An 18,608-nucleotide genomic window follows, 5' to 3' on the forward strand; every position below is an offset into this window, starting at 1 on the left:
TAAGCGCGGCAGCAGCAGCGAGCGAACTGACTTACGTGCTGCGTCTCGCATTAACGCGAACTAAGCCGCGAAAACACAGCGCATGGCGGACTGTGTCCCCGTCACAGATAGCTTCCAACATACAGCGGCACGGGCGGGCCCACGAAGCCGCCCAGGCTACCCGGAGTAGAACCCCCCCCCCCCCTCTCTGCCCTCTCCCCGGAGCATTGCGCATGACGAAAGACAACGCGCTTCCTTCCCGCTTTCCACTCTTGCGTGCGTGAGATTGTGCCGCGATCGCTGGCTCACGCTCGCACGCTTCACTCGCACATACAGTGTATGGAGCACGGCAACGATTTTATCGCCTTAGGAATTATACGGAACCTAACGGCGACGGCTACGGTAGAAATGTGATTGGAGTGTATATATAATTGCAATCGCAATAAAAAAACAGTTTTACCCCACTACTTTGCACGATGAAGTATAGTTTCTTCTTCTCATACAATGTGGCTTCTCACACGATTTTCCACTTTAGCTGCGGAGAGAACAAGTGCCTCCGAAAGAAACATTGAGTGAGCTCTAAGCTCAGTAGAAATGTGCCTGGAGTGTCTATATAATTACTATCGCAATAAAAAACAGCCTTACTTTGCACGATGATGTATAGTTTCTGCTTCTCATACAATATGGCTTCTCACACGACTTTCCACTTTAGCTGCGGAGAGAACAAGTTCCCCCGAAAGAAACATTGAGTGAGCTCTAAGCTGAAGTAGAAATGTGCCTGGAGTGTCAATATAATTACTATCGCAATAAAAAACAGTTTTACCCCACTACTTTGCACGATGAAGTATAGTTTCGTCTTCTCATACAATATGGCTTCTCACACGACTTTCCACTTTAGCTGCGGAGAGAACAAGTGCCCCCGAAAGAAACATTGAGTGAGCTCTAACCTTACTTTACTACCAGCGATTTTACGGTGACGTTACTGCAAGAGCCAGAAAATGGAAGCAATAAACTACGCCACTTGAAAACATCCAGGAGCAGTCTTTTGCAGTCGCTCCGAGTACAGCGAGTAACCTTTCAACTTATGGCTCGCGAATGTTTTCACAATGCCCAGAAAACGGTGTCTATTGCTCTGCACCTCAGGCGCATATGGTCAAAACACGTGTGTTTCTCTCCATGTGTTTGTTTACTATTTTCTTTTTTTATTATTATTCCTGTTATTATTATTATTATTGCGGTTCTCACAGAAAACGCAGGGAAGCACTCACGGCGAAATACGTGCTGACGCTCAGTCAAGCTTTCGGGGATAAGACTCGGCAACTTGTGGCTCCCAGGCACTGTTGACAGAGCGAAGAGTAAAATCGCATTCTGGGCGACGCCAACATAAACAAAGCAAGAAAGGCTTAACTTGCATACGCATGTGTGGAAGGGCGGTCGCGCTTGAAATAGGTGCATCCGTGCACTGTAAGCAACTTTGAACGTGGCGCGTGGAACATTTGGGAGAATGCCTGATAGAAAAAAAATATATTACCATCCAGCCGAGAGCTGCAAAGAGATAAAAATACATTTTGGCGTTTCATGAGCCTTTTTTTCTCCATTTGTGGTTTCCTGCAGAATTTATTTGCTTATTCGGCAGATTCCATTTCCACGACCATGAACGAAACACGAATATCTAGAGTGCTGTCGTCAGACAAAGCTTGATTTACTTCTTGCAACTTTCTTAACTGTCGATACATTTTCAAAAGCTGTGACAAAGTCAAGTGAAATAAAACATAACAGACAAGCGGAAACCCATAGCACAGAACGGTTTCTGTCCTTTCAGTTGCTTCGTTTCCGCTGCCTTTTAATGCTAGTAGCATTTTCGGGTACGTTAGCCGCTTTGCGGTGTGTTTGTAAGTAACTTCTCTCGCCCACTTGCACAAGTTGTCTACTAGCTTGGGCCACTAAAGGTGGCTGATGTCTTTCCGAACAAACGACATGGGCTGCTAGGAATGTGCCCGAATGAACCGCTTCGGGCTAGCTGCTGTAAGGCTGAGTATAGGCAATTTGGGTACCTAGCTGTATACCACTAGGTATGTGGCCAAGCAGACAAATTCAGGACAGCGGTTGTGACATTTATGTGTCCATTCTTTGTCAGTCACCTTAGAAGGGAAGTTCCAAGGCAACACAGTAGATCGTCATCATCATCATCATCAGCCTATATTTTTTATGTCCACTGCAGGACGAAGGCCTCTCCCTGCGATCTCCAATTACCCCTGTCTTGCGCTAGCGTATTCCAACTTGCGCCTGCGAATTTCGTAACTTCATCATCCCACCTGGTTTTCTGCCGTCCTCGACTGCGCATCCCTTCTCTTGGTATCCATTCTGTAACCCTAATGGTCCACCGGTTATCCATCCTACGCATTACATGGCCTGCCCAGCTCCACTTCTTCTGCTTAATGTCAACTAGAATATCGGCTATCCCCGTTTGTTCTGTGATCCACACCGCTCTCTTCCTGTCTCTTAACGTTAGGCCTAACATTTTTCGTTCCGTCGCTCTTTGTGCGGTCCTCAACTTGTTCTCGAGCTTCTTCAGATACGTACAGTAGGTACGCATCCTTAAATATTTGAAAGGTATAGCGCCCCGTCCACAACCGACACCTCCGCGTCGTGCGCGTCCGCTTGATAAGGATAGAGTGCAATTAAGTTTCATCCAGAATACTAGTATACTGCGCTGCTTCAACTGGGGTGCAACAATTACAAGATGCACGATGTCGTGGTATCAAGTGCATGGCACTGTGGTTAGCAGCGACACTGTCACTTCGTGTGGTAACCTCGCTTCATGTGCATGGGCAATATGGTGGATCGTTGTACTGGTTTTGTGCTCAATCTTTTATATTACTTTTATACCATCCAATTTCATCGCGAGATCAGTTTTGCGAAAATCTTATTGCATTTTGTGTCAGCCTTCATGACTCGCGGCCACTGTAGCAAAGATGTTTCGTAGCATCCATTTTTCTTTTTATAAGCATTCTTGCTTTCTCTGGAGATGGTAGAGCTTCAGGAATTTGCTTCTGCTTTGTGGTTCCATCTGATTGAAAAACAAGGTCACGGGTTAGACCACTTGGTACCTAGTCGATAGTGAAAACCATAAAAAAGAAACATGAAGTACACAGCCAAGAAAATGAGCCACATACAGTCGTGTTGTGGCTTGTCTGCGTCATGGTTTTTATTTATTTACTCGTTTAGCCAGCTGATAGAGAAACAGATGCTCCTGTGTTGCGATGTTTTACCTGTTTTTTTTTCGAGTTTATTTTTCAATGCTTTCATCGTGCTGTGAAGATGTGTTGAATATACACTTTTGCAGAAGTAACACAAATAAATTGCGGAAGTAACAATGCGTTAACCTAGATATTCAAGCAGCAGGACCTTGGTGTGGGTGAGGTGGTGTGAAATACTTAGGGAAATAACAGTGCCATAAATAACAATGTTGGCGGGCATTTGGATGAACATTGTAAGCACTGCTAATGCCATCCCAACCTTAATCACACCAAGTTTCTGGCACGTCTCGGCGACAGACTAGAAAGGGAGATACTGGAAGCCTTTCGCATTTCCAGGGCCGAACTCACGTGCATTAGCGGCCCGTCAGTTGCATTTGCCAACCAAGAGATCGTGTTTCTGATGTGATAGAGGATTCATGACGCCACAGTGGTGTAATTATTTTTTCATGTATATAAACCTTGTTTATGCAAATGAAATTTATCTGGAAGTTAGTGCCAGACCATTGTACTTGCCTTCATTTCACCCTCATATCTTTTGTGATGTTTTTTGTTCTTTAGGTATGCAAGACATTGCTAAATGGTGTGTTATGCTTGCAAAAATCAACATCATGTAGAGTACATCACTCCCCGCCCTTAAAGGTGGTGACAGCTCTTGACCGAGTCGGTGATACATAGACCGCCATATCTCGTAAACTTGGTCGAGGTGGTCATGAGCCCAAGTCAATACTGAGGTTATGATGGACGGCATAATGGTGTGCTCCAGAATAATTTTACCCCGTGGGGTTTCTTAAACGTGCGCTAAAATTGAACTACTTGAGCATTTTCGAATTTTACAGCCATCAAATTAAGGCCCCCGGCCAGCTGGAATTGTAAACTTGCAAACGCACATATGTCTAAAAGCCGCAAAAGTAGCTAAATTTCACACAGTAAACGAGCATGAACACATGTTATAGCTGCCAACATTGCCAACTGTACAAATTACACCATAATATGCCTCCGGCAAAGGACTATGCACCGCCATTTTCCACACACACGGCTGGTATCAGGATGCCCTAACTTTCTGTGTTATAGACTTCCAAAAATTGGTGACATATACATTTCTATTTATTTACTGTGGAAAGCTCATTTTCTCTATCCGAAGGCAGGTTGTCGCATGCTTTAGATCATACTCAAAGGAGGGCAATATATGTTTACGTGTTGCATCCAGCTTTATCTAGTTGTTTCCTGACTCTCAGTGCCCCCGTACAGGCCTGCGAGAAAGAATTTATAAAGGGCATGTGCAGGCTGGCGAAGGCTAGCCTGCTTGGTATACCTTGGTATTTCTTTGCTTGTGTTCCGATACTTGAATGCGCTGAAATGACGTATAGTGTATATTCTGCAGACATTCTTCACTATAGCTATTTTATATAGATGTATTGGCATTTTCTCGATTTTGTGTATGTGTGTGTGTGTGTGTGTGTGTGTTTGGAAGAGGCATAGTAAGAATAATATTGCTAGTACAATCGATAGTATACTTCCAACCTGCCTGAGCACGTGCCGTTACAGCGACCACCCTCAAAGTGGTAAGACTGATTTTGCCCTGCAATAATTTGGCCCCTGTAACAGCATGTCTGATTCCTCTCTAAAATAAATTTCATCTTAAGGCTCATACAGTCATTCCAAGTCCCCTAAGTGGGCTGCAGTCTTCTCAATCTATGATGTCCTTTCGTCCTTAGGTTACAGTGCGAAGGAAGTAAATTATTCTCCACGAAGATTTACCCTTTTTGCTATGACGCCAAATGCATTATTGTTGTAACATTGCAGAGGTTGTGCAAGCGCTATTTGCTCACGTGTATTTAATAATAACGAGTAAACCTTTTCTTGGGCTTCATACAAGACAACTATTCGAAACTTTCCGCTTCCAGATGAACGATCGACTTGTTGAAATGCTCTATATTTCATTAATATTGTATATCAAAAATTCAAAAATGTAACTTGCATGTCTTTTGTGCAGTAAAATGCCCCAACAGACGCCTTGTGCGAGGGCATAACATTTCACTGTGGGACAAAGGCATCAGTCTTAATATTGACGCCCTCTTCTTTACAGGAGGTGTACTTTTAATACTGCAGCCGCATTGTGTCGTGGCTTTCACGCGTGAGTTCTCATGTTTCTTTAGGGAGGAAAAGACGCCACACTGAAGCAATTTCTCTCAACCATGAAATGATCGTGGCCTAGCAGCGTCACGTCCATTGGTTCATTCGCCAAGCAATTATTGATCGACATTGTCATGTTCGTGCTGTGAAAACATGTCTACTTCATCTTTTCGCAGTACCTTATGGTAGTAATATTTCTTCAAACCTGAACAAATCACTGGTCTACAATCCTAGCTGACGCTTTTTGATATGAATATTCTGTGTTCTTTGACGTAGAATGGGCTAATTTCAAATTTAAGTCAACTGTGCTTAAGCGTTTTCTGTACATCACTTACATTACCTGCTGATATTCTATCTATCTTGTCAGTATGCTTGTTTGAGTCTTCCTATCTTTGGTTATAAAGTGTCTCTCTCTTTTTTGATCGTTTGTTTCTTTGAGCCGGCATATCTTTGCTATTGTTTTCGTAATAGAGAAGGAGTAGCGGGCATGGCCCTTGATGTCAACTTTTACGGCATATACATTTAACAAAAAAGAGAAAGAAACATCAATGTACTTCACGAAATGTATAAAATATGCAAAAAAAAGTTTTGCTCATCGCGACTCACGCAATTAGGGCAATCTGATAACTAATTGGAGCACATTTCTGCTCTACCCGGCACTTACCAGCGTGATCTCTTTTAGGGTTTCACTGGCGCAGCTGTATCCCGGAAATAAAAGGATGCATTTCCCACCACAGCGAAGAATATCACGCTTTTTTGTGACACCGGCACTAAAATTTATCGCTATGGGGCTTCTTATTTACGGCTTATGCATGTAAAACGAGAATACTACTTTTTGGGGACTTCTTGTTTACTTCCTTAAAATGCCATTGTTTCTCTACCTCCCAGCGTCGGCATGTCTTCTTGCATTGATTAGGGCTGCGTGCGTGTCTACGCATTTCGTATGATCAAGCGTAAATGCTTATTTAAGAGACGTTAGAAAAAGTACATAAACGCTGTTACCGCCTGTGCTTCTGAGAAATTTTGCTTTAAAATTTGCATCTTGCATTTCTCAGCGCGTCCAACCGATCAATTCGGGTTGCCGCACTTTCCTTTTCTTGCGCGGGATTTCGGCTTTTAGTACCTCCGATCTCCATGGAAACGCGAGCCGTTAATGCGGAGGTGTTTCGACACAACAAGGGAAGCGTGTGACGAAATGAAGCAGTAAGCCGCGTCGTCGATTCTCCCCACATTTCCATTTGTTGGGTTGAGCCGCACCCCATGGGCCAGCCAGCCATAATTCCTTATCTTCTAGAGCCGCCGACGTTTGCAGCGATTTCCATTTAGCGCCGAGACAGACGAGTGACCGTAACGTCTCTCAAATAAAAACATAAAAGCGTGCATACTTCTGAAGGGTGTGGGAGTGCGCAAGAGAAGCCGACAATCTCGATTCACGCGGATGCACTTGCGAAAATACTTGGCACTGGCATTCCATGGACATTCGCATATGTGCGGCATACATATGCGAAAGTCACAAGGAGTCGTCGCCCTGAATAGTGAGAGAAGAAACCGTAATGTACGCGTTAGAAGTGAGGTTATTTGCAAGACACACTAACAAAAAAGGCCTTTGAAAGTCACTAATGGTCCGTGTCCATTTTGTCGTCCTCGACAAGTTGCATCCCTGTGGCTCTAAAATACACTTTAGGGTTTTCTGCTCTAAAGCTGGGACGTTTGTTGAGACAGGGCATGTGGACACTCTAACCTATGTTATATCGAAGAACTTTGTTTAATGCCTCTATTGATGTTTATATAAACCTGTATAAAGGAAGGAAGAGTGAAGAACTTGTTATAAGGAGATGTTTATCTGTTGTGTTATTCTCGAGCAGCATTCTTGCTGTTTAACAGTCGGCATAATGTTTACCCCGGCACGCCTGCAAATATGAGCATAAGTGCAAACTCCTCCTCTTGAAAACAAAGATTATCATACTTTTTCGTGTGGGGTAACCGTACCACACATGTCACTTGAAAACAAAACGAAATTGCTATTGCTCTTCTAAAACAAAGAGAGGTGGGGTAGTTTTTTGTAAATATTATTTAAATTTGTTATTCTCTTTCCATTTCACCATTGTCACCACAAGCCGTACTTAGGCTTATGCCGAGATCCTGATCTCGGTGACTCGAATCATAAGGAATGAATAGATTCAGAAGGAACGTGCCCTTCGGAAATGCGGTCCCCACTGTGTCGTCTTTCTATTTACATTGCTCAGCTTTTGTCTTACAAATCCAAAGTACTGGTATTAAAATGTATTCCTAATAACTTTCGAATACAATAATAGAAAATCATCATTACGTGCTGTAGTAATTGTTTCGTATATTGTTCATTAAACGCTTCTGAGCTGCAGTTTGTTCATAATGACATATTTTCCTTTCTGGTTGAAAGCCGTTCACGTTTGCATGTGAACGTCTCAAACACAGGAAAGCCTGCTTAATCACTCCAAGTATACAATATTGAAATTCTGTGCACGTCTTAGGCAATAATAAAGCATGTACTTTGTTTCTCGATGTTCGCGCGCTGAGCAATTAGTTGTCGCACGAAACTTCTTTTATATTACCCAATATTCTGCTATGGGATCATCCACTTCAGTTTTCATGAATAAGCATTAAAATACCTTGCCAATTATTATTCGGTTCCGAAGGAAAATAGTTGTCTGGGTGCGGCCAAATAATAGTATCACACTCAATATATTCTTCTATACAGCACAAACGGCCTTATGAAAAACAAAAGCTTTTTTGTTGCAATTTCTCAGAAACAACCTATGACATTCTTGAAGCAAGCAAAAAAAGCTTTGTTCAGCCACCACTTAAATAGGCTCCATGCAAGCTTTGATGGGTATAGAGCTGCAAAAGCATGAAGTTTTTAATGTGGTTTGCTAGGGCCGATTTCCAAAAGGTACTGCATGATACTGCCTCAAGAACAATTATATGGATTTACAAACGCCATTTCGGAAACGTGGCAGCAACACTGTTCCACTGTGACTTCTTCTCTTTTCTTTACTTCCATTCGCGCTAACACGGCGCCACCTATTTGCAATCAAGCAGCCACTGCAGCACACGGTAAGCTCGCGTGTACACAGCACGGTGCTGACTTATTCAGAGCGGCGCTGCTGGCTCACTGTTCAGCGCAGAATGCGCTTAGTAAGCCTAGCGTACCGGATGGGCCTCGCTCTGTCAGACTAATTAGTCGCGTAGATCCTCAAAGGAATAGAAGACGTAAAGCGCATAATCCTGTTGAGAAGTGTTCAAGCTGACAATGTAGTTACGCAAGGGTACCAAGAATCCCAAAATAGTTGCAGAAACATTTTGTTTTTCAGGGCTTGTTTTCATATAAAATGCAAATTAGGAATTAGGTTCCAGAAAGCATAAAATGGTACGAACGATCGACGTCGTCGAAGAATAACGCATAAATTGAGAATATTTTATAAGTTATTGTTATGAAGGTTTATTTATTCTTTGATTTTATGCTATAGAATTGCTTTCTGTGCCTGAGAACGGCCCTGGTAATGGCAAAATACGTCTGCAGCGGCTGCTAGGAGCTGACAGCAGAATAAAGAACGCTATTGCCCTTCAATTTGGAGGAAGCTAAAGAACCCTAGCTCGTTAAATACCACGAGATTTCTTATCAAAAGTGTTCTCTACGGCACAGAGTGCAGAATTAGGTCCCGAACTGATGAGATGCCGTCCATTTGGCCGAATTTTGCAGCGTCGTTTTTGTATTTTCTTTTACTTAAATTGCCTTTCATCATGGGTTCGCGTGAACAGCGCCGATGGCTTTCTCCGTGATGGGCTTTACGCCTCGACGAATGAAAAGAAATGAACAGAATCTCAATTTCACATATAGTATATCAAACTGTAGCTGGCGACAACCAAGAAAGTTGGTAAGAACTCTGCTCAAGAAACCACACTGCCCCGCTATGTGTGCTTGCGCGCTCCAAAGCCGCCCCCGGAGGCCCCAATATGTTCCAAATTTTGCTTCTCTCATGACGTCACTTGAGTGAAAAAACTTGACATTTCATGCCCACCCTCCTTCCAGCACTTTAATGAAATAGGTAAAATTAAGAATCTTTTACCTAGTCAAGCTGTCCGCTTTAAGTACAGCTCTTGTGCATTTGACCCTTTCTTGCGGTCTCTTCCAACTAGGGCAGCTGTCCGCTTTAAGTGCCTGATTAACGCACTTATAGAAATTATATCCACTCTTGAGCAGTGCACAAAGTAACGAAACACGAGAAAGAATACAGGACAACCGCAGGTGCTGTGTTACAACGTAAGCTGTTACTGGCTCATTCCAATAGCCGTTTCGGTTGGCGATGGTGTCCACAGCCGCCACCGCCGGTCCTGTCCGGTGTCCATAGCAGCTATAGCGGAGAATGAGGGAAAAAAATACCCAGTTCCTTCCGGAATCAAACCCATCCCGCTGCGCAGCAGTCAGCTACTCTACCACTGAGCCACGCCAACGTTTCTATTCGTTATTACCATCTTCGCAACAGTACGTACACACGTACAAATACAAAGCAGATCACATGGTGCCACACAATATTACTACATCTATTGGCTAGACTCTACGGGTTTAAAATGCCTTCAAATAAGGCCACCACAGACACCAAAGCACCAAGCTTCTGAAACCAGATTGGCGGTTCAGTCATGTGCTTTAGGGTATCACGCGTGTACGTGAGACTCAATTATGTGCTGCCTCGCAGACCTTGGCCTTGCACCTACGTCGGCATTCCTAACATCTATGCGCGTTTTCCACGCGCTGTTGATACACAAAAGCATTAACATGTCAGCTGGCACTCCCGCTGCGTCTGCGCATGGCAAGAAACGAACACCGAAAGTGCTTATCAACAATTTTTTTACAGCGACGAACTGAAACCATCTCGCCGACTCTATTGCCAACAACCCAGGTCCATCATCATTCTAAACCGCAAGGAATACGTTTTCTACCGAAACCCACGAGTGTTTGTGCCGCCCCTCGTTGTATAGAGAGTATTGAAATAAATAAATAAATAAATAAATCATCATCAGCAGCAGCATCATCAGCCACTGCATGTTTCTGTTATGACCTTCAATGAAGTGTTTTAAAGACGGTGCTTGCAAGCTTCTTCCCCTTTTTTGTCGTACCGGGTATGTGTTTCTAGCCGTTTTCACGTGCCAATCGTGGAGAAAGTGACGAAAAATGAGGGCCAATTACTAACTTAGTCGAGGCTAACAATGTGGCTCATTATCATGCATGGGTATGTGCAGCCTGGCATTATGGGCTGATTCCGAAGACAGTGCAGTCAACAAATTTAATGTCTGCAAGCTTCAGGCGAGCGGTGACGTGATAGACTCATGTGTAATGACTCCGCTCCATTCTCACCCTGACTCGGGAAGAAATTCTCGTTCATTGACGTACAAAAGAGGATAATCACTTTCAGAGTTATTTGTTCTTACAATTATTGGTAGATGTATACGTGGTCTTTCTTGCGCTTAGTAGTGCATTTTTCCCCATTGTACTTTATGTTTTCCGAAAGCATTGCTTATTTTTCTGTCTTTTGTCTTTGTTTCGAGTACAATTCGTGGCTGTTCAGTTATATTAGAATGCAGCTGTGATCATCGTCGCCGTCACCATCAGCCTATATTTATATCCACTGCAGGGCGAAAGCCTATCCCTGCGATCTCCAATTAACCCTGCCTTGCGCTAGCTGATTCCAACTTACGCCTGCAAATGTTTTTAACTTCATGCTGCTGGTAATCTCGCTTAATGCTCTGATTCACCTGCTTGTCTTCTTCTTTTCCCCTCCGCCCCCCCCCCCCCCTCAACTGTAGTGTCACAATGGCGCTGTGTGTACTGCGATAAAGAGATAAAAATAAATAAATAGTAGAGAGTTCAGCTGGGCCTGTCGTGTCTTTATTAAAATAAGAACAAACATAAATTGTGGACATGTGCAAGGATGGTGTGCAGATTTGGTGTGCGACAGTGAACCATGTAAAAATAAACCAATAAACATTGTCAGAAAGAACTTAACAAATTCGTTCGATAGGCTGTGTAGCGTCGCAAGCCGAACACAATAAACGACGCAGAAATTCAAGCATGGAATTGTTGGGTATGAGCCCTTGTTCCTCAAATTTGTTATATGTGCCATACAATCAAATACTGTAGGGCGTGATGTTTCTGGTGCATTCCAAATTGCAGAAATACTATCTCGCGCTGCCCAGCTGCCTACACCGACGTAACTTGGCATTGTGTTTTGAACCATCGTTGGAACCCATGAAAATAGTTAAAAAACAAAGATCTTCAACCGTTATGTAAATGACGAGTATGTAAACGCGTCTCTCAAAAAAGTAAGGCATCCACAACCAGTTTTGTTTATTAAGGCAAAAGCCTTAGATGTCTATGTTGGTGTTTCGCTTGGCGAAAGTGCGCCGTGACGGAAAATGGCCGACGCCGCAAAGAATAAAAAGACATCAAAACATCTGCAGCCCCTCCCCTGCCGACGAAATGGGGGTATACGAAGCTTGTTGTGTGTTTCTTCGATGTTCCCTGGAAGTAATTGCAATTTTGAGTACCACGTTGTACTCGAACCACAACCAGTCACACGCACTACAACTGGCGTCGAAGTTCCGGTTGAGAAACTCGCGTTGGAAACTGGCAGTCACACCGGAGAAGTTGTCAGAGGAGGTTGCCGAGGCCTGCACCACCATTGTCGGGTTCCTGGAAGGCAATACGACGGTGACGTTCCGCCTGGGGTTAGGAAATCCTCACGATAGAGTCGGCACGCCGACGACAAGCCATTTCCCGAGCGAGTTCGTGGCACCATTGCTCAAACACAGCCTGCTCCTCGGCGGAACGCACCACGCGAGCCTTCGCATCCGGTGGCCGAAACAGATTTTAAGCGAGGGAGGCCCGGCGGAGCGTGAGCGTACCCCCTTTCCTTCCACTTCCCTCCCCGCGACACACCAAACGACCATGATTGGTCGCGCCCGTCACGTGATCCGGCGCCGGCGCATCTTTTCCCACACCTGCTCTTTCTTTCTTGCTTCGTTTATTTCCCTGCTTCTTTCGTTCTTGTCCCTAGCTCATATCCGCATATCCAATGTAAGTATGCGCCACACGGGAGTTTTTGCGCCACTACAACTCAACCGAAACTTGTGAGCCAATAGAAGCTTTGCTTGAAAAATGCTCGTACTTACGTGACGTTTCTCAGGGAGGTTCCTGTAAACAAAGTCAATTAGTTGCTTTGAAAATAAAATTTGGTATGTTTCGGTCTCAGTGAGAACAGATCCGGGGCCAATGGGGTGCGAGACGAGCACGCTTCCCGGAAGTCACGGCTGCTTCACGGTTCTGGCTTAATAAAGGCGGGCCTAGTGCGTGCCTGATTGCACACCTCACGTTGCAGCTATCTCGCTACAAGTGCGGACGTCATTGAGCGGCTCACGTGATGGTGTGGAGGAGGTGGCGCCACGTCGTGAGTGTTTATTATGAGCGTGTTAATGACGTTCCGAGGCCTACGAACGGTATAATGCTTTTACATTCCCCCACATAAGGAGTCTTAGGTGTCTGCCGAATTTTTAAGTTTAGTAATTGCAGTCGCACCAGGTGCTGCGGGGCTGAAAAGTGGGCGCACGCGCTCTGGGCATTGATGTCACAGTCGGTTGTCGGTGGCGAGCGATGGAGGAGCGTACACGCTCTTCCGGCTCGCGAGGACGGCCCCTGCGTAAGTACGTCACTGCGGAAAAAGCGTGTGCCACTGTACCTTAGTCAGAAGGTCATCTTAGTGCCACTCTTGTACTTCCCATTACGACTCGTTATGTCTTGCTGTCTGGCCCCAATTGCGTAACTTAAAGCACTACCAATATGTCTTACAGATAAGTACAATCCAGATTGTATAACTTCATGTATCACCAAATGTGCAACAGGCTTCCTCCTTGTGTTACAAGAGGCTTCTTCCTAACACCTGTCGAACTTTTATTATTTTCAGTGCACCGGTAGTAACTCCATTTGCTATGAAAAAGAGATTGCTGTAATATGTTCGCAAGCCGGTCTCATCATTGCAAGTGGATGAGTGAGAACTTTATTTGGAATCCGGAGATTGGGAGGCCCGGGCCTGGAACCTCCCAGTTGGCCACTGGAACTGTGGCTCCCGCACAGTTTCCATGAAGTTTCCATGACTCGCTGGATTCTGAGCTGAGCGGGATTCTGAGCTGAGGTGCGTGGCCGACCACCCCGCCCGTAGATTTTCCGTCGAGACTTCCATTTTCTCTTGATATATTTTACATCCCCACAACATGTGTTTAAGGGTGGCTCTAGCAGACTTGCAAAGCTTACATGTAACGCTCACCTATTACTCGGGGTAGGAAGTCTTCATTTGCATGGGGCTCGTATAGGTTTCTGTTTTCAATCGCCTCCAAGCAAAGGAAAAAGCTGTGTTCAGTTTAGTGCGAGGCAGCGACCATATTCGCCTCCAATTTTGATAGAATTTGGTAATATCGATAAATGTTGTTAATCTGTCTTTTTCTCTCCAGATCTCCTCCACGTTCTCCTGACCGATGGAAGTCACTCCTTGCTCTGTTCGGCGAGTAAGTCCTCGAGCTTCGCGGTGTGCTAACTCGTGGGGGTCGATTGCGGAAATGCCTGAAGTCGTGTGCGTTGGGAACCAGAGCAATTTTCTGCCGTTCTTCTCTGCGTTGGAGAATTTTTGCTTCGTTGACTCTGATGATGTGACACGCCTCAAGAGAGTGAGAGATCCTACCTTTAGCATAGTTTCTAATAGCGACCTGAGAATCGCTAATGTTGTATTGAGCATTCGTGGTGACCAATACTAGTGCAAAGGCTACCTCCTCTGCTGTTTCTGAATGGTTGGTTTTATCTAACACGCTTATAAGTGGTTTTTAGGCGTAATCTGCGACTACTGTCATGTAGTCATTTCTGTCTGGGTAATCAGACGCGTCTGCGAAGGCTGCTCTGTAGTTTTACCATAGCTTGGGATCATTTTAGCTGCTCTACTCATGCATCTGCCCTTGTTGTAAACTGGATGCACGTTCTTTGGTAGAGTTGGTACAAGGAATTTGTCACGCATTTCTCTCGTTATCGTCCTCTTTTCCCCGGGTTGATTGTGGCAATTAATTCCTAACTTGCGTAGTACATTCCGTCCTCTTTTGGTTTTGGTAAGGCGTTCTGCCTGAGATGTTTGTTGTGCTTCTATGAGTTTGTAGCGCCTCAGCATGCGGCCCCCGTCAAGGAAGAAGAAATTGGCATTCGACCGCGCGGCAGGTGCAGATCGAGCTAGAATAAAAAAATCACTTCCGGGTCACCATTTAATTGTCGGAGCTAACACGAGAAAGATCCTCAACTCAACGCTTCCAGGGCTGGATCTTTCTCGTGTTAGCTCCGACGAGTTCGTCCAGTGCGTTGTGGAGTGCTAACCTTAGGGAAGAAATCCGCGCTCGTACTGGTGGGAATCAGTAGTTCCAGTTTGTATGCCTTTTTAACTCAAGCTTTATAGACTCACAAGTTTTGGGCGGTGGTGGTGGTGTTGGGGTCACGCTGAAAAGTGGGCCGATCCTGGTGATTGTGTAAAAGAGGCCAAGCTCAATGGCACATACCCCTGCGGGCTCGGAGACCTGTAACGCGACCTTGAACTAACCTTGTCACACGTGGGTCGCAAAGAGACACAATCACCAGCCCTTCTCCTGTCGAGAAAATGGGAGTGAGCGAAGCTTGTTGTCTGATACTAGCGTGAGGGCTTCCGAAGCCCAGGCGAAACGTCCGCGAAGAGCTACGGACCCCGAGTTGCGGGAGTGCGATGCTGAGCCCAAACGTCAACGAAGAGCCGCCCACCCTGAGTTTATGGCGAACGAAGCGGAACGCCTGCGTCAGTGTCGTCGTGCCACAAGTTTCACTTACCCGCGTTTTCTCGAAAGGGGAAGGGCTCTGAATTTTTATGAGGTTGTTAATTTTGGTCTTTTCAGCTGCAAACCAATTGTGGAAACCTGCTATGTATGTGATATGATTGATCACGAATGACTGTATCAACCATATGATACTTTCTTTCCTCATTGCAAGCGAATTTTATTTTATGGCTTGTGTTTTTAGGCTAGAACGCCTTAGAACACCTCACGAAACACCGAGCTAAAGAGGCGGTGCTATAACCATCTAGAATTGCCTTGTTTTTCAAGGAGAGACGTACTTTCTGGCTACCAATATTATTAAGCTAATGAAGCTACCCAAACACGTAGCCAGCATACATGCATGAATATAGAAGAATGAAAATGCATATTTTCATAATAAATGATTAACCTTAAGTGTTAGAGAGGCTGTTCCGGCTTTAAGAGTTACGCCGAAAACGTCTTCCCGTTTAGTTCAAAAAAAACGTAGAGAAAATGAGCAGCCTCAAAAATACGAGTGTTATGTGGCTTTAAAACACCTGAACATCTTATAGCCACAAAAATTGACTAACCGCGTGCTTAGTATTTGCAGGGGAGATTTATGCTCGAGCCTAATGTCTAATACTGGTTACCTTAACTAGAAAAGAGAAGAGCTAGAAAAGAGAAGAGCTGAGGAAGAGACGATTCCCGGCGGGTTCACCAAGGCCAAACCAACATTGCATAGTCGAAGCGTGGTTGCGCTGCTGAGCACGAGGTCGCGGGATCAAATCCCGGCCGCGGTGGCCGCCTTTCGACGGAGGCGAAATGCAAAAACGCCTGTGTGCGTGCGTTGTGGTGCACGATAAAGAACCCCAGGTGGCCAAATAATCCGTGGCCCTCCACTTCGGCGTGCCTCATAATCAGAACTGGTTTTGGCACGTAAAACCTCTGAAAGTAGAAGCGTGACACGCATCTCCAATGAAACTACGGCATTGGCTGCCCCCTTTCTATCCCTATAGGCGCGTACATCTTTAAAATATGCGTTGATGGCATTTTCGTTCTTACGAATAGGCATTATATTTCAAACTGCAAAGCAGACCTTTATCACGTTTTCACTTAGAGCGTACAACAGACTACAAGCAGTGAATGAATACCAAAGTCACTTACTTCATTTCAGAAAGAGTTCTAAAAATTGACAACTCTGTCAAAATTGAGAACACTATCGACTTGATCCCGTGGTTCACGGGATTCAATCAAGGCGGCGGCGGCCGCATCTTGAGGAGGGCAAAATGCAAAAACGCCCTTGTACCGTGCATTGAGAGCCCATTAGAGATCTTCTCGTGGTAAAATATTAAGCCGTAGTCTCACACTACACCGTGCCTCATAATCATATCGTGTGATTGGCACGTAACACCTCAGAATTCAATTCAGGTCTCAAAATTTATCAGTAATGTGGGTAGACAGACGAGTTAACGGCATCCTCTCTTATATTCATGTCATTCCCAGAGTTAAATAATTGCGAATCTCACAAAACACGTCAGTAATCCACCACCGGTCGTAGCGATAATAGATTTCCGGGATTGGGAAGGGAAATGATCAAATAATTGGATTTGTTAAAATATGAATCTTCCATAAAGAAATTAGATCGGTCCCACCAACTTCTAGTTTGCTGTTCGGAGAGTGATATAAATTTTATTTCGTTATTGCAAAACTTTATACCAGTTGGAAGTGCCACGCTTTTCTGCGCCGTGTGAAGTGTGTGTGTGTGTGTGTGTGTGAGTCAACTTTAATAAATATCCGGCAAATTGATGGCCTGGGTCTAGGCCGCGCCGGGGGCAGCAGAGAGACCCTGTCTCTCGGTAGCTTCCCGGGCTTGCTGGATGGCCCAAAGTTGGTCCTGAAGATCATAGCTAGTCAGTGCGGTTCTCCACCACGCCCTTAGTTCATCCGGGGGGACTGCAATTCTCCTCTGAAGTATTTCACCAGAGTATGTGAAGTTTCTCAATAACATCCTCAATGGTAAAGGGCTTTCAACCTTTCAACTTTAGAATAGGCATCACAAGTGAAACTTGAGCAACGAATAGCCTAGTGCCTACTGCAGGATAAGAACAACAATCTAGAATACCAATCACCAGTGTAAAGCACGTGGTACTCCGCAACTAATTGCGCAAAAGCAAGAAAATAATTGGCCTGTGAACGCATCTAATCAATAGCCACTCCTACGTTAGACAAAGTGAGCAATCACGGGAAAGTGCACAGAAATATATGCCTACAAAAAGCGCTACGTCCGTGCTTACGTACGTCTGTGCGTTTTTCGTAGTATTCCCGCTCCAACAGAAGTCTTAAGCCCGGCCCACATGGAGCGAACTTTCACGGCGAACTTCGTGCGGCCCGCACCAGCTCAGCGGAACGCAAGCGTGCCGCCGCCGTGCTGCACCCACATGCGGCGAAAAACAGGCGGACGCCACCGCCACTGTTTCCATGTTGCTAGAAACAGCGTGATTCTATTTCCAGTAAAATACAGCGAAAAAGTTGTTTTGTATCTGCAACTGAACCATTATTCTGCAACTGAACCATATTGGTCGCGCCTGGACGGCTGTGATCAGTTGATCATTGTACGACGTTCGCGCAGCTAGCTTATGTCACCATGTCCGCTCTGGCCTTTTTGGCTCGCTAGCCGAGTCAAATGCGGCAGCATGAAGTCGGACACGACCGCGCCCTGATTGGTCCGCGCTGACAGCCTTCATTCGCCGCTTCCGGCGAGCGGCTGACCGCCTGCGAACATATCTAGCCCGCCTTGACCGACGGCCAACCGTCGCCGGCCGCCAGGCTAACAGCCGCCGGTTGGACGCCGCGCGAAGCTGTTCGCCAGTTTTTCTCAAGAAAATCGCCCCATGTGGGTCGGGCTTTGAGGTACTAAACGTATGGGTGAAAAAAAAGAAACATGTAGTGCTTTTAGACGTGAATCTTTGCATGAGCTTCAACTTTCTGCGTTTAGTGTCAATGGTGCGACTTGCGTAATCACCTGATACTTAAAAAAATAATGCGGTGATTATAAAGACTATGAGAACATGCACGGGTGTTTTATCAATGTAGTCTTATATTTATATGGAAAGGACTTTATAGTTGTCTACACAAAAGCAGAACGTCCATTGAGAACATAGCTTAAACAAAGGCATTTCTCTCACGCAGAGCTTGACAAGGAAGCAATTAACAAAAAAAAAACTAAACAGAACTTCAGCACAGCCCTTCATTACCGATATACAAATCGTGAAATTACACTTCTGAGCCTAAATTTTGCGGAACCGAGAATGCGTGCTTCCTTTGATAATTGAGAAGGTTTAGCGCAGCCTTAAA

Source organism: Dermacentor silvarum, chromosome 11 (assembly GCF_013339745.2).
Source record: "Dermacentor silvarum isolate Dsil-2018 chromosome 11, BIME_Dsil_1.4, whole genome shotgun sequence".
Classification (NCBI taxonomy): domain Eukaryota; kingdom Metazoa; phylum Arthropoda; class Arachnida; order Ixodida; family Ixodidae; genus Dermacentor; species Dermacentor silvarum.